Source organism: Mesoplodon densirostris, chromosome 5, assembly GCF_025265405.1.
Source record: "Mesoplodon densirostris isolate mMesDen1 chromosome 5, mMesDen1 primary haplotype, whole genome shotgun sequence".
Taxonomy (NCBI): Eukaryota; Metazoa; Chordata; class Mammalia; order Artiodactyla; family Ziphiidae; genus Mesoplodon; species Mesoplodon densirostris.
This window is the reverse complement of record NC_082665.1, coordinates 46,775,191-46,785,202: the sequence shown is the minus strand read 5'-3', so window position 1 is coordinate 46,785,202 and position 10,012 is coordinate 46,775,191. Positions and strand designations below refer to the sequence as shown.

Sequence of the window (10,012 nt, the reverse complement as noted above, 5' to 3'; positions counted from 1 at the left end):
TAAAATAATTGAAAATGCTACATAAACATGTGATATCAAAGCTATTTCCAAAAAGATGGAATATATTTAAAATGCCACCATTATGGTATGCATGTATCTTTTTCAGTGTAACTTCCCTTGCCTTGGTATAATTTGAAAAATTTAATCATTATATATTTTTGTTGTTGTTCCAATCCAAAAGACAAGTAAAAATTCAGATTGGACTAATTGTATTCTAATCTGAAGTTAATGGATTATGCCAATTTATATGACCAGGTATTATGTGAAGTATCTATATGGAATATTAAGTAAGAAAAATGAAGAAAGGAATGCTTTTGTAATGGTTGAGTTCTCCAGGGAAACAGAACCAATAGGACTTTATATATATCCTTGCAGATTGTGGGATTTTTCAGCTTTCATAATCAAATGAGCCAGTTACTCATAATAAATCTTGAAAAAAATATGATATCAGATATATATATATATATATATATATATGTATATATATATCTCTGCAGGCTGGAGACACAGGAAAGGTGGTGCTGTAATTCAGTCTAAGTCCAAAGGCCTGAGTTCCAGGGGAATTGATGGTGTCACTCTGTCTGAAGACAGTAGAAGACCAATATTCAGCTCAAGTGGTCAGGCAGAAAAGGTGAGTTCTCTCTTCTTCTGCCTTTTGTGTAATTCAGGCCTTCAATGGATTGGATGATGCACACCCACACTGAGGAGGGCAATCTGCTTTACTGAGTCCACCTATTCAAATGTTAATCTAATCCTGAAACACTCTCACAGACACACACAGAAAAAAAATTTTAGCTAAATATCTGGGCACTGTATGACCCAGTCAAGTCAACACATAAAATTAACCATCATAAGTCCCAACCCTTATCAACTTGGCACCCATACCCATTTCCTTAAACCATGCTTAACCTCAAAGACAGTGACAAGGTCATAATTCTGCCTAACATGATACAACTATTCTGCATACAACCCAAAATGCACTGACCCCTTCCCCAGAAGCAAAGATAACGTACTTGAGTGATGCTTACACTTCTTCTTAAAATCCTATAACTTAAATATTATTATGTTAAATTAATATTTATATATAATCAATAAAAAGTAATCATGATATAAAGTCAATACATACATGGTAAGGGAATAAGAGAGAAAAGAAAACAAAGATACACAGCTGACCCTTGAACAACAGGGGGGTTAAGGGCATTGACCCTCCTTGCAGTTGAAAATCTGTGTGTAACTTATAGGTCACTCTTTGTATCTGAGGTCTCCCCATATCCACAGTTCTGTATCTGTGTATTCAACCAACCATGGATCATGTAGTACTGTAGTATTTACTATTGAAAAAACTCATGTATAAGGGAACCCATGCAGTTCAAACCCAAGCTGTTCAAGGGTCAACTGTACATATATATATATATATATATATATATATATATATTTATTTATTTATTTATTTATTTATATACACAAATGTATTCATAATAAAACAATAGGAAGAAATGCTCTTTATTAATACCCTTTAATAATAATGAGTAAATACTCATGGCCAGTTTAGTCTTCATTTCTGACTGGTCAAGTAGTTGTAGCTGGTATTTATAACTACCTTCTTTTACTACCAACTCTGTATTCTTTTTGTCTTCAGCAAGCACCTCAGCTAGTCATAGTTCCTTGCCTGGTGGGTGACTCAAACTTCACTCCTGAATTGTAGAGGCCATTAGTAGTTTTGCCTGGATTGGGTTGTTATAGTTGTCCATTTCCTTGTTTTTGGAATAGAGGGCATCATAATTTACTCCAGGTTTTAGTACTTCTTATTGTGGCCAATATTTTTTTTCTTCCAGTTGCATTGAAATATAATTGGCATAAAACACTGTATACGTTTAAGGTGTTTGGCATAATGTTTTTTTCTTTTTTTTTTTTTGCGGTATGCTGTCGTGGCCTCTCCCGTTGCGGAGCACAGGCTCTGGACGCGCAGGCTCAGCGGCCATGGCTTACAGGCCTAGCCACTCCGCGGTATGTGGGATCTTCCTGGACCAGGGCACGAAACCGTGTCCCCTGCATCAGCAGGCGGACTCTCAACCACTGCGCCACCAGGGAAGCCCTGGCATAATGTTTTGACTTACATACATCATTAAATGATTATCCAATAACTTTAGTGAACATCCATCATTTCACACAGACACAAAATTAAAGAAATAGTAAAAAAAATTTGTGTGATGAGAACTTTTGGGATTTACTATCAACAGCGTTCATATGTAACATACAGCCATGTTAATTATATTATATTGTACATTACATCCCTAGTACTTATTTATCTTTTAACTGGAAGTTTGTACTTTTTGACTGCCTTCATCCAATTCTTCCTCCCTGTACCCCCCACCTCTGGTAACCACAAATCTGATCTCTTTTTCTATGAGTATGTTTGCATGTTTTTGAAGTACAGTTGACTTACAGCACTACATTAGTTCCTGTTACATAACATAATGATTTTTTTCCCTATAAATTTCAAAATAATCGCCATGATAAGTGTAGTTATGACATGTCACCATACAAAGATATTACTTAATTATTTTTTAAACATCTTTATTGGAGTATAATTGCTTTACAATGGTGTGTTAGTTTCTGCTTTATAACATAGTGAATCAGCTATCATATAATGTTGGTGTGTTTAATGTCCCAGAGGTCTCTGAGACTGTCCTCAATTCTTTTCATTCTTTTTTCTTTATTCTGCTCTGCAGTAGTTATTTCCACTATTTTATCTTCCAGGTCACTTATCTGTTCTTCTGCCTCAGTTATTCTGCTATTGATTCCTTCTACAGAATTTTAAATTTCATTTATTGTGTTGTTCATCACTGTTTGTTTGCTCTTTAGTTCTTCTAGGTCCTTGTGAAACGTTTCTTATATTTTCTCCATTCTATTTCCAAGATTTTGGATCATCTTTCCTATCATTATTCTGAATTCTTTTTCAGGTAGACTGCCTATTTCCTCTTCATTTGTTTGGTCTGGTAGGTTTTTACCTTGCTCCTTCATCTGCTGCGTTTTTCTCTGTCTTCTCATTTTGCTTAACTTACTATGTTTGGGGTCTCCTTTTCACAGGCTGCAGGTTCGTAGTTCCTGTTGTTTTTAGTGTCTGCTCCCAGTGGGCAAGGTTGGTTCAGTGGGTTGTGTAGGCTTCCTGGTGGAGGGGACTGGTGCCTGTGTTCTGGTGGATGAGGCTGGATCTTGTCTTTCTGGTGGGCTCAACCGCATCTGGTGCTGTGTTTTGGGGTGTCTGTGATCTTATTATGATTTTAGGCAGCCTCTCTGCTAATGGATGGGGTTGTGTTCCTGTCTTGCTAGTTGTTTGGCATAGGGTGTCCAGCACTGGAGCTTGCTGGTTATTGAGTGGAGCTGGGTCTTAGTGTTGAGATGGAGATCTCTGGGAGATTTTCACTGTTTGATATTACATGGAGCTGGGAGGTCTCTGGTGGACCAGTCTCCTGAACTCGGCTCTCCCACCTCAGAGGCACAGGCCTGACACCTGGCCGGAGCACCAAGACCCTGTCAGCCACATGGCTCAGAAAAAAAGGGAGAAAAAAAGAAAGAAAGAAAGAAATACAGTAAAATAAAATAAAGTTATTAAAATAAAAATAATTATTAAAAATAAGAATTTAAAAGTTAGAAAAAAAAAAGAAAGAAGAGAACAGCCAAACCAAAAAACAAATCCACCAATGATGATAAGTGCTAAAAACTATACTAAAAAAAACCCCCAAAAAACCAGACAGAACCCTAGAACAAATGGTAAAAGCAAAGCTATACTGACAAAGTCACACACAGAAGCATACACATACACACTCACAAAAAGAGAAAAAGGAAATATATATATATATATATATATATATATATATATATATATATATATATATATATATATATATATATATATATATACAGTTGCTCCCAAAGTCCACTGCCTCAATTTGGGATGATTCGTTGTCTATTCAGGTATTCCACAGATGCAGTTGATTGTGGAGATTTAATCCGCTGCTCCTGAGGCTTCTGGGAGAAATTTCCCTTTCTCTTCTTTGTTCGCACAGCTCCCGAGATTCAGCTTTGGATTTGGCCCCGCCTCGGCGTGTAGGTCGCCGGAGGGCGTCTGTTCTTCTCTCAGACAGGATGGGGTTAAAGGAGCCGCTGATTCGGGGGCTCTGGCTCATTCAGGCCGGCGGGGGGGGGGGGGCATGGAGGCGGGGCGAGCCTGCGTCGGCAGAGGCCGGCGTGACGTTGCACCAGCCTGAGGCGCGCCGAGCGCTCTCCCAGGGAAGTTATCCCTGGATCCCGGGACCCTGTCAGTGGCGGGCTGCACAGGCTCCCCGGAAGGGAGGTGTGGAGAGTGACCTGTGCTCGCACACAGTTTCTTGGTGGCGGCAGCAGCAGCCTTAGCGTCTCATGCCCGTCTCTGGTGTCCGTTGTGATAGCCGCGGCCCACGCTCCTTTAAGCAGCGCTCTTAATCCCCTCTCCTCGCGCACCAGGAAACAAAGAGGGAAGAAAAAGTCTCTTGCCTCTTTGTCAGGTCCAGACTTTTTCCCAGACTCCCTTCCGGCTAGCCATGGCGCACTAGCCCCCTTCAGGTTGTGTTCACGCCGCCAGTCCTCTCCCTGCGCTCTGACCGAAGCCCGAGCCTCAGCTCCCAGCCCCGCCCGCCTCGGCGGGTGTGCAGACAAGCCTCTCGGGCTGGTGAGTGCTGGTCGGCACCGATCCTCTGTGCGGGAATCTCTCCGCTTTGCCCTCTGCACCCCTGTGGCTGCGCTCTCCTCCGCGGCTCCGAAGCTTCCCCCTTCCGCCACCCGCAGTCTCCGCCCGGGAAGGCACTTCTAGTGTGTGGAAACCTTTCCTCCTTCACAGCTCCCTCCCACTGGTGCAGGTACCGTCCCTATTCTTTTGTCTCTGTTTATTCTTTTTTCTTTTGCCCTACCCAGGTACGTGGGGGAGTTTCTTGCCTTTTGGGAGGTCTGAGGTCTTCTGCCAGCGTTCAGTAGGTGTTCTGTAGGAGGTGTTCCACATGTAGATGTATTTCTGATGTATCTGTGGGGAGGAAGGTGATCTCCGCGTCTTACTCTAACGCCATCTTCCTAAATGAGTTATTATTTGTGAAATGCTTAGAACAATGCCTGTCACATAGTAAGTATTTGATAAAAGAGGAACAAATCAATTTAGAGGTGATAAATAGGGGTGCTGGGGTCTTAGTTGCAAAGAGGCTTTATGGATGCTGTGGTGGGTTGGGTAGTGTCCCCCCAAATTCATGTCTACCCAGAACCTCAAAATGTGATCTTATTTGCAATAAGGGTCTTTGTAGATATAATTAGGATAGGATCAAAATGAAATCATGCTGGGTTAGAGTGTGCCCTAAATCCAATGCAAATGTCCTTATAGGAAACAGAAGGGGAGAAAGACAGGGAGAAGGCAATGTGAAGATGGGGGCAGAGATTGCAGTGATGCTTCCACAAGCCAAGGAATGCTAAGAATTGCTAGCAACACCAGAAGTTAGGAGAGAGGCATGGAAGAGTTTCTCCCTTAGAGTCTCCAGGAGAAACCACCCTGCCTGATAACTCAACTCCTTCTTTTGTATTTATCATTGTTGTTTGAGTTGGAGATTTCTGGATCATCCATTTGTAAGAATTTCCTGTAGGTGAGAAAGGACCAGGAGAGCAATCTAGGCTAAGTGATTTTGATATTTTTTTCTCAAGCAGTATCTCTCTTTTCTTTTTTTAAAAATAAACTTGTTTATCTTACATAAACTTATTTATTTAACTTAAATAAACTTATTTATTTTAATTTTTATTTATTTTTGCATTGGGTCTTTGCTGCTGCGCGCAGGCTTTCTCTAGTTGCGGCGAGCCGGGGCTACTCTTCGTTGCGGTGCTTGGGCTTCTCATTGCAGTGGCTTCTCTTTTTGCAGAGCACGGGCTCTAGGCGCATGGGCTTCAGTAGTTGTCGCACACGGGCTCAGTAGTTGTGGCTCACGGGCTTAGTTGCTCCGCAGCATGCGAGATCTTCCCAGACCAGGACTCGAACCAGTGTCCCCTGCATTTAGGCGAGTTCTTTACCACTGCGCCACCAGGGAAGCCCAGTATCTCTCTTTTCTGTAGTCACAAAATCAACTGCCTTCCTCCACTCCAGGTTGTCTTCATGAGTCTTTATGTAAAGGCTTGCCTTTTTGCATTTATGTACCTAATGTTTCCCCAAGAACCTTCTGTCAGCATAGCCCTATTCCTGAACCCTCTTTAGCAGACAAATGACATGACTTTTGCACTCAAGGGGTATTCCTCACATTTAGGAAGTAAACATTTTAGTATGTTCTTTTTTTTTTTTTTTTTTTTTTTTTTTTTTTTTTTTTTTTGCTGTACGCGGGCCTCTCACTGCTGTGGCCTCTCCCGTTGCGGAGCACAGGCTCCGGACACACAGGCTCCGCGGCCATGGCTCGCGGGCCCAGCCGCTCCGCGGCATGTGGGATCTTCCGGGATCGGGGCACGAACCCGTGTCCCCTGCATTGGCAGGCGGACTCTCAACCACTGCGCCACCAGGGAAGCCCTAGTATGTTCTTTATGACATCTATTATTACTGGATTTTTTCTCCTCTACTCTCTTCCTTTAACTATCCCAGAAGATAAAGGTTTTGGGCATCTGAAGTCATAAGTTTTAGTTCAGGAAGCCACAACAGTGCTGCAGGTGTTTCTGAGAACAGGATGTGCAGAAGGGTCCTAGAAGTGGCAGACGTGAGAAATCAACAGTAAATATTCACTCCCAAAAGGATGAGGTCAGATCACCAGTGAGAACTTCTGTGATCAAAGAGGGCAGGTTAAATGAGAGGGTTGACAATAGAAGGCTTAGAATATGTTTGGGCGAGGAGTCACACAGAGGTGGTAGATTTGAAAAAATAGCACTTTTTTTTAAACATCTTTATTGCAGTATAATTGCTTTACAATGGTGTGTTAGTTTCTGCTTTATACCAAAGTGAATCAGTTATACATATACATATGCTCCCATATCTCTTCCCTCTTGCGTCTCCCTCCCTCCCTCCCTCCCTATCCCACCCCTCTAGGTGGTCACAAACCACCCAGCTGATCTCCCTATGCTATGCGGCTGCTCCCCACTAGCTATCTATTTTACATTTGGTAGTGTATATATGTCCATGCCACTCTCTCACTTTGTCACAGCTTACCCTTCCCCCTCCCCATATCCTCAAGTCCATTCTCTAGAATGTCTGTGTCTTTATTCCTGTCTTACCCCTAGGTTCTTCATGACCTTTTTTTTTTTCTTTTCTTAGATTCCATATATATGTGTCAGCATATGGTATTTGTTTTTCTATTTCTGACTTACTTCACTCTGTATGACAGACTCTAGGTCCATCTATCTCACTACAAATATCTCAATTTCATTTCTTTTTATGGCTGAGTAATATTCCATTGTATTTATGTGCCACATCTTCTTTATCCTTTCATCTGTTGATGGACACTTAGGTTGCTTCTATGTCCTGGCTATTGTAAATAGAGCTGCAATGAACATTTTGGTACATGACTCTTTTTTTTTTTAATTTTTTTTTTAATTTTACAAATTTAATCAGTTATACATATACATATGTTCCCATATCCCCTCCCTTTTGCATCTCCCTCCCACCCTCCCTATCCCACCCCTCCAGGCAGTCACAAAGAACCGAACTGATCTCCCTGTGCTATGCGGCTGCTTCCCACTAGCTATCTCTTACGTTTGGTAGTGTATATATGTCCATGCCGCTCTTTCACTTTGTCACAGCTTACCCTTCCCCCTCCCCATATCCTCAAGTCCATGACTCTTTTTGAATTATGGTTTTCTCAGGGTATATGCCCAGTAGTGGGATTGCCGGGTCGTATGGTAGTTCTATTTGTAGTTTTTTAAGGAACCTCCATACTGTTCTCCAAAGTGGCTGTATCAATTTACATTCCCACCAACAGTGCAAGAGTATTCCCTTTTCTCCATACCCTCTCCAGCATTTATTGTTTCTAGATTTTTTGATGATGGCCATTCTGACTGGTGTGAGATGATATCTCATTGTAGTTTTGATTTGCATTTCTCTAATGATTAATGATGTTGAGCATTCTTTCATGTGTTTGTTGGCAATCTGTATATCTTCTTTGGAGAAATGTCTATTTGGGTCTTCTGCCCATTTTTGGATTGGGTTGTTTGTTTTTTTGTTATTGAGCTGCATGAGCTGCTTGTAAATCTTGGAGATTAATCCTTTGTCAGTTGCTTCATTTGCAAATCTTTTCTCCCATTCTGAGGGTTGTCTTTTGGTCTTATTTATGGTTTCCTTTGCTGTGCAAAAGCTTTTAAGTTTCATTAGGTCCCATTTGTTTATTTTTGTTTTTATTTCCATTTCTCTAGGAGGTGGGTCAGAAAGGATCTTGCTGTGATTTATGTCATAGCGTCTTCTGCCTATGTTTTCCTCTAAGAGTTTCATAGTGTCTGGCCTTACATTTAGGTCTTTAATCCATTTTGAGTTTATTTTTGTGTATGGTGTTAGGGAGTGTTCTAATTTCATACTTTTACATGTCCCTGTCCAGTTTTCCCAGCACCACTTGTTGAAGAGACTGTCTGAGAAAATAGCACTTTTAAAACAGAAGGGAGCTTTCAGCTTTCAGCTTGAAGCGGCCAAGGTGCAACTTTTTTGGGTCATCCCAAATATGGGTTCATATGACACCAGCTGCCTCCACCTTGCCGCCTACGTTCAACCCCAAGGAGATAAAAGCTGTATATCTGAGGTGCACTGATGGGGAAGTCAGTGCCACATTTTCCCTAGCCAGCAATATCGGCTCCGTAGGTCTGTCTCCAAAAGAGGTTGGTGATGACATCACCAAGGCAACTAGTGATTGGAAGGGTCTGAGAATTACAGTGAAACTGACCATTCAGAACACACCATCCCAGATTGAGGTAGTACCTTCTGCCTCTGTCCTGATCATCAAAGCCGTCAAAGAACTGCCAAGAGACAGAAATAAGCAGAAAAACATTAAGCACAGTGGAAACATCACTTTTGATGAGATTGTCAACATTGCCCAACAGATGAGGCACTGATCTTTAGCTAGAGAACTCTCTGGAACCATTAAAGAGATCCTGGGGATTTTCCAGTGCGTGGGTTGCGATGTTGATGGCTGCCACCCTCACGACATCAGAGATGACATCTACAGTGGTGCAGTGGAATGCCTAGCTAGTTAAGAACTACAAAGGAAAATAATTAAATAAAGGGTTATTTGATGACCAATAAATAAATAAATAAGAGGGGAGTCAGAAAGTGGAAATTAGGACAAGATTCCTTGGTGAAAGTGCTTCTTCACCAGAGGTGGTAAAGATACTATAGAAGTTTGGAACTGATGGTGGGAGCCTTTGTGAACCAAGTTAAGATCTGAAATTTAGGTAAGACTTAGTACCAGAAGTGCAATTTATAATAGCAATAGAAGAGGGAGCTCTTGAACTGAGAAACTGGGAAAGCTACCCCTTCCCTCACTTCAAAAGATCCTCCTTCTAACTGAGAAAAATCTGACTTATTTAAATATAATTGACAAAGCATTGTGCAACTAAAACATCCAAAGGAAGCTGCTCTAGGGAAACAAAAGGGTAAAAAAAAGGACCTGAAAATAGATACAAAACTTCCCTACAGATTAACAATACTCCTTACAAAAATATCAGCCCAAAGCAGAAGAAAAGTGCAATATAACATTCCAACATGAATAAAGAGGGATAAAATCTTGATGCAGTTGCAGATAGGAAAGAAAACAATAAAAAATAAATACATGACATCATACAAGGGAACTTCCATAAGGCTATCAGCTAATTTTTCAGCAGAAACTCTGCAGGCCAGAAGGGAATGGCACAACATATTTAAAGTGATGAAAGGGGAAAACCTACAACCAAGAATACTTTACCCAGCAAGGCTTTTGTTCAGATTTGATGGAGAAATCAAAAGCTTTACAGACAAGCAAAAATTAAAAGAGTTCAGCACCACCAA

General features: G+C 41.3%; 1 pseudogene; it reads left to right on the top strand.

Annotated features, from left to right (window-relative positions):
• Nucleotides 1–566: 566 nt before the first annotated feature.
• LOC132491018 (large ribosomal subunit protein uL11-like) lies at nucleotides 567–9,222 on the top strand (annotated as a pseudogene).
• The last annotated feature ends 790 nt before the right edge of the window (nucleotides 9,223–10,012 follow it).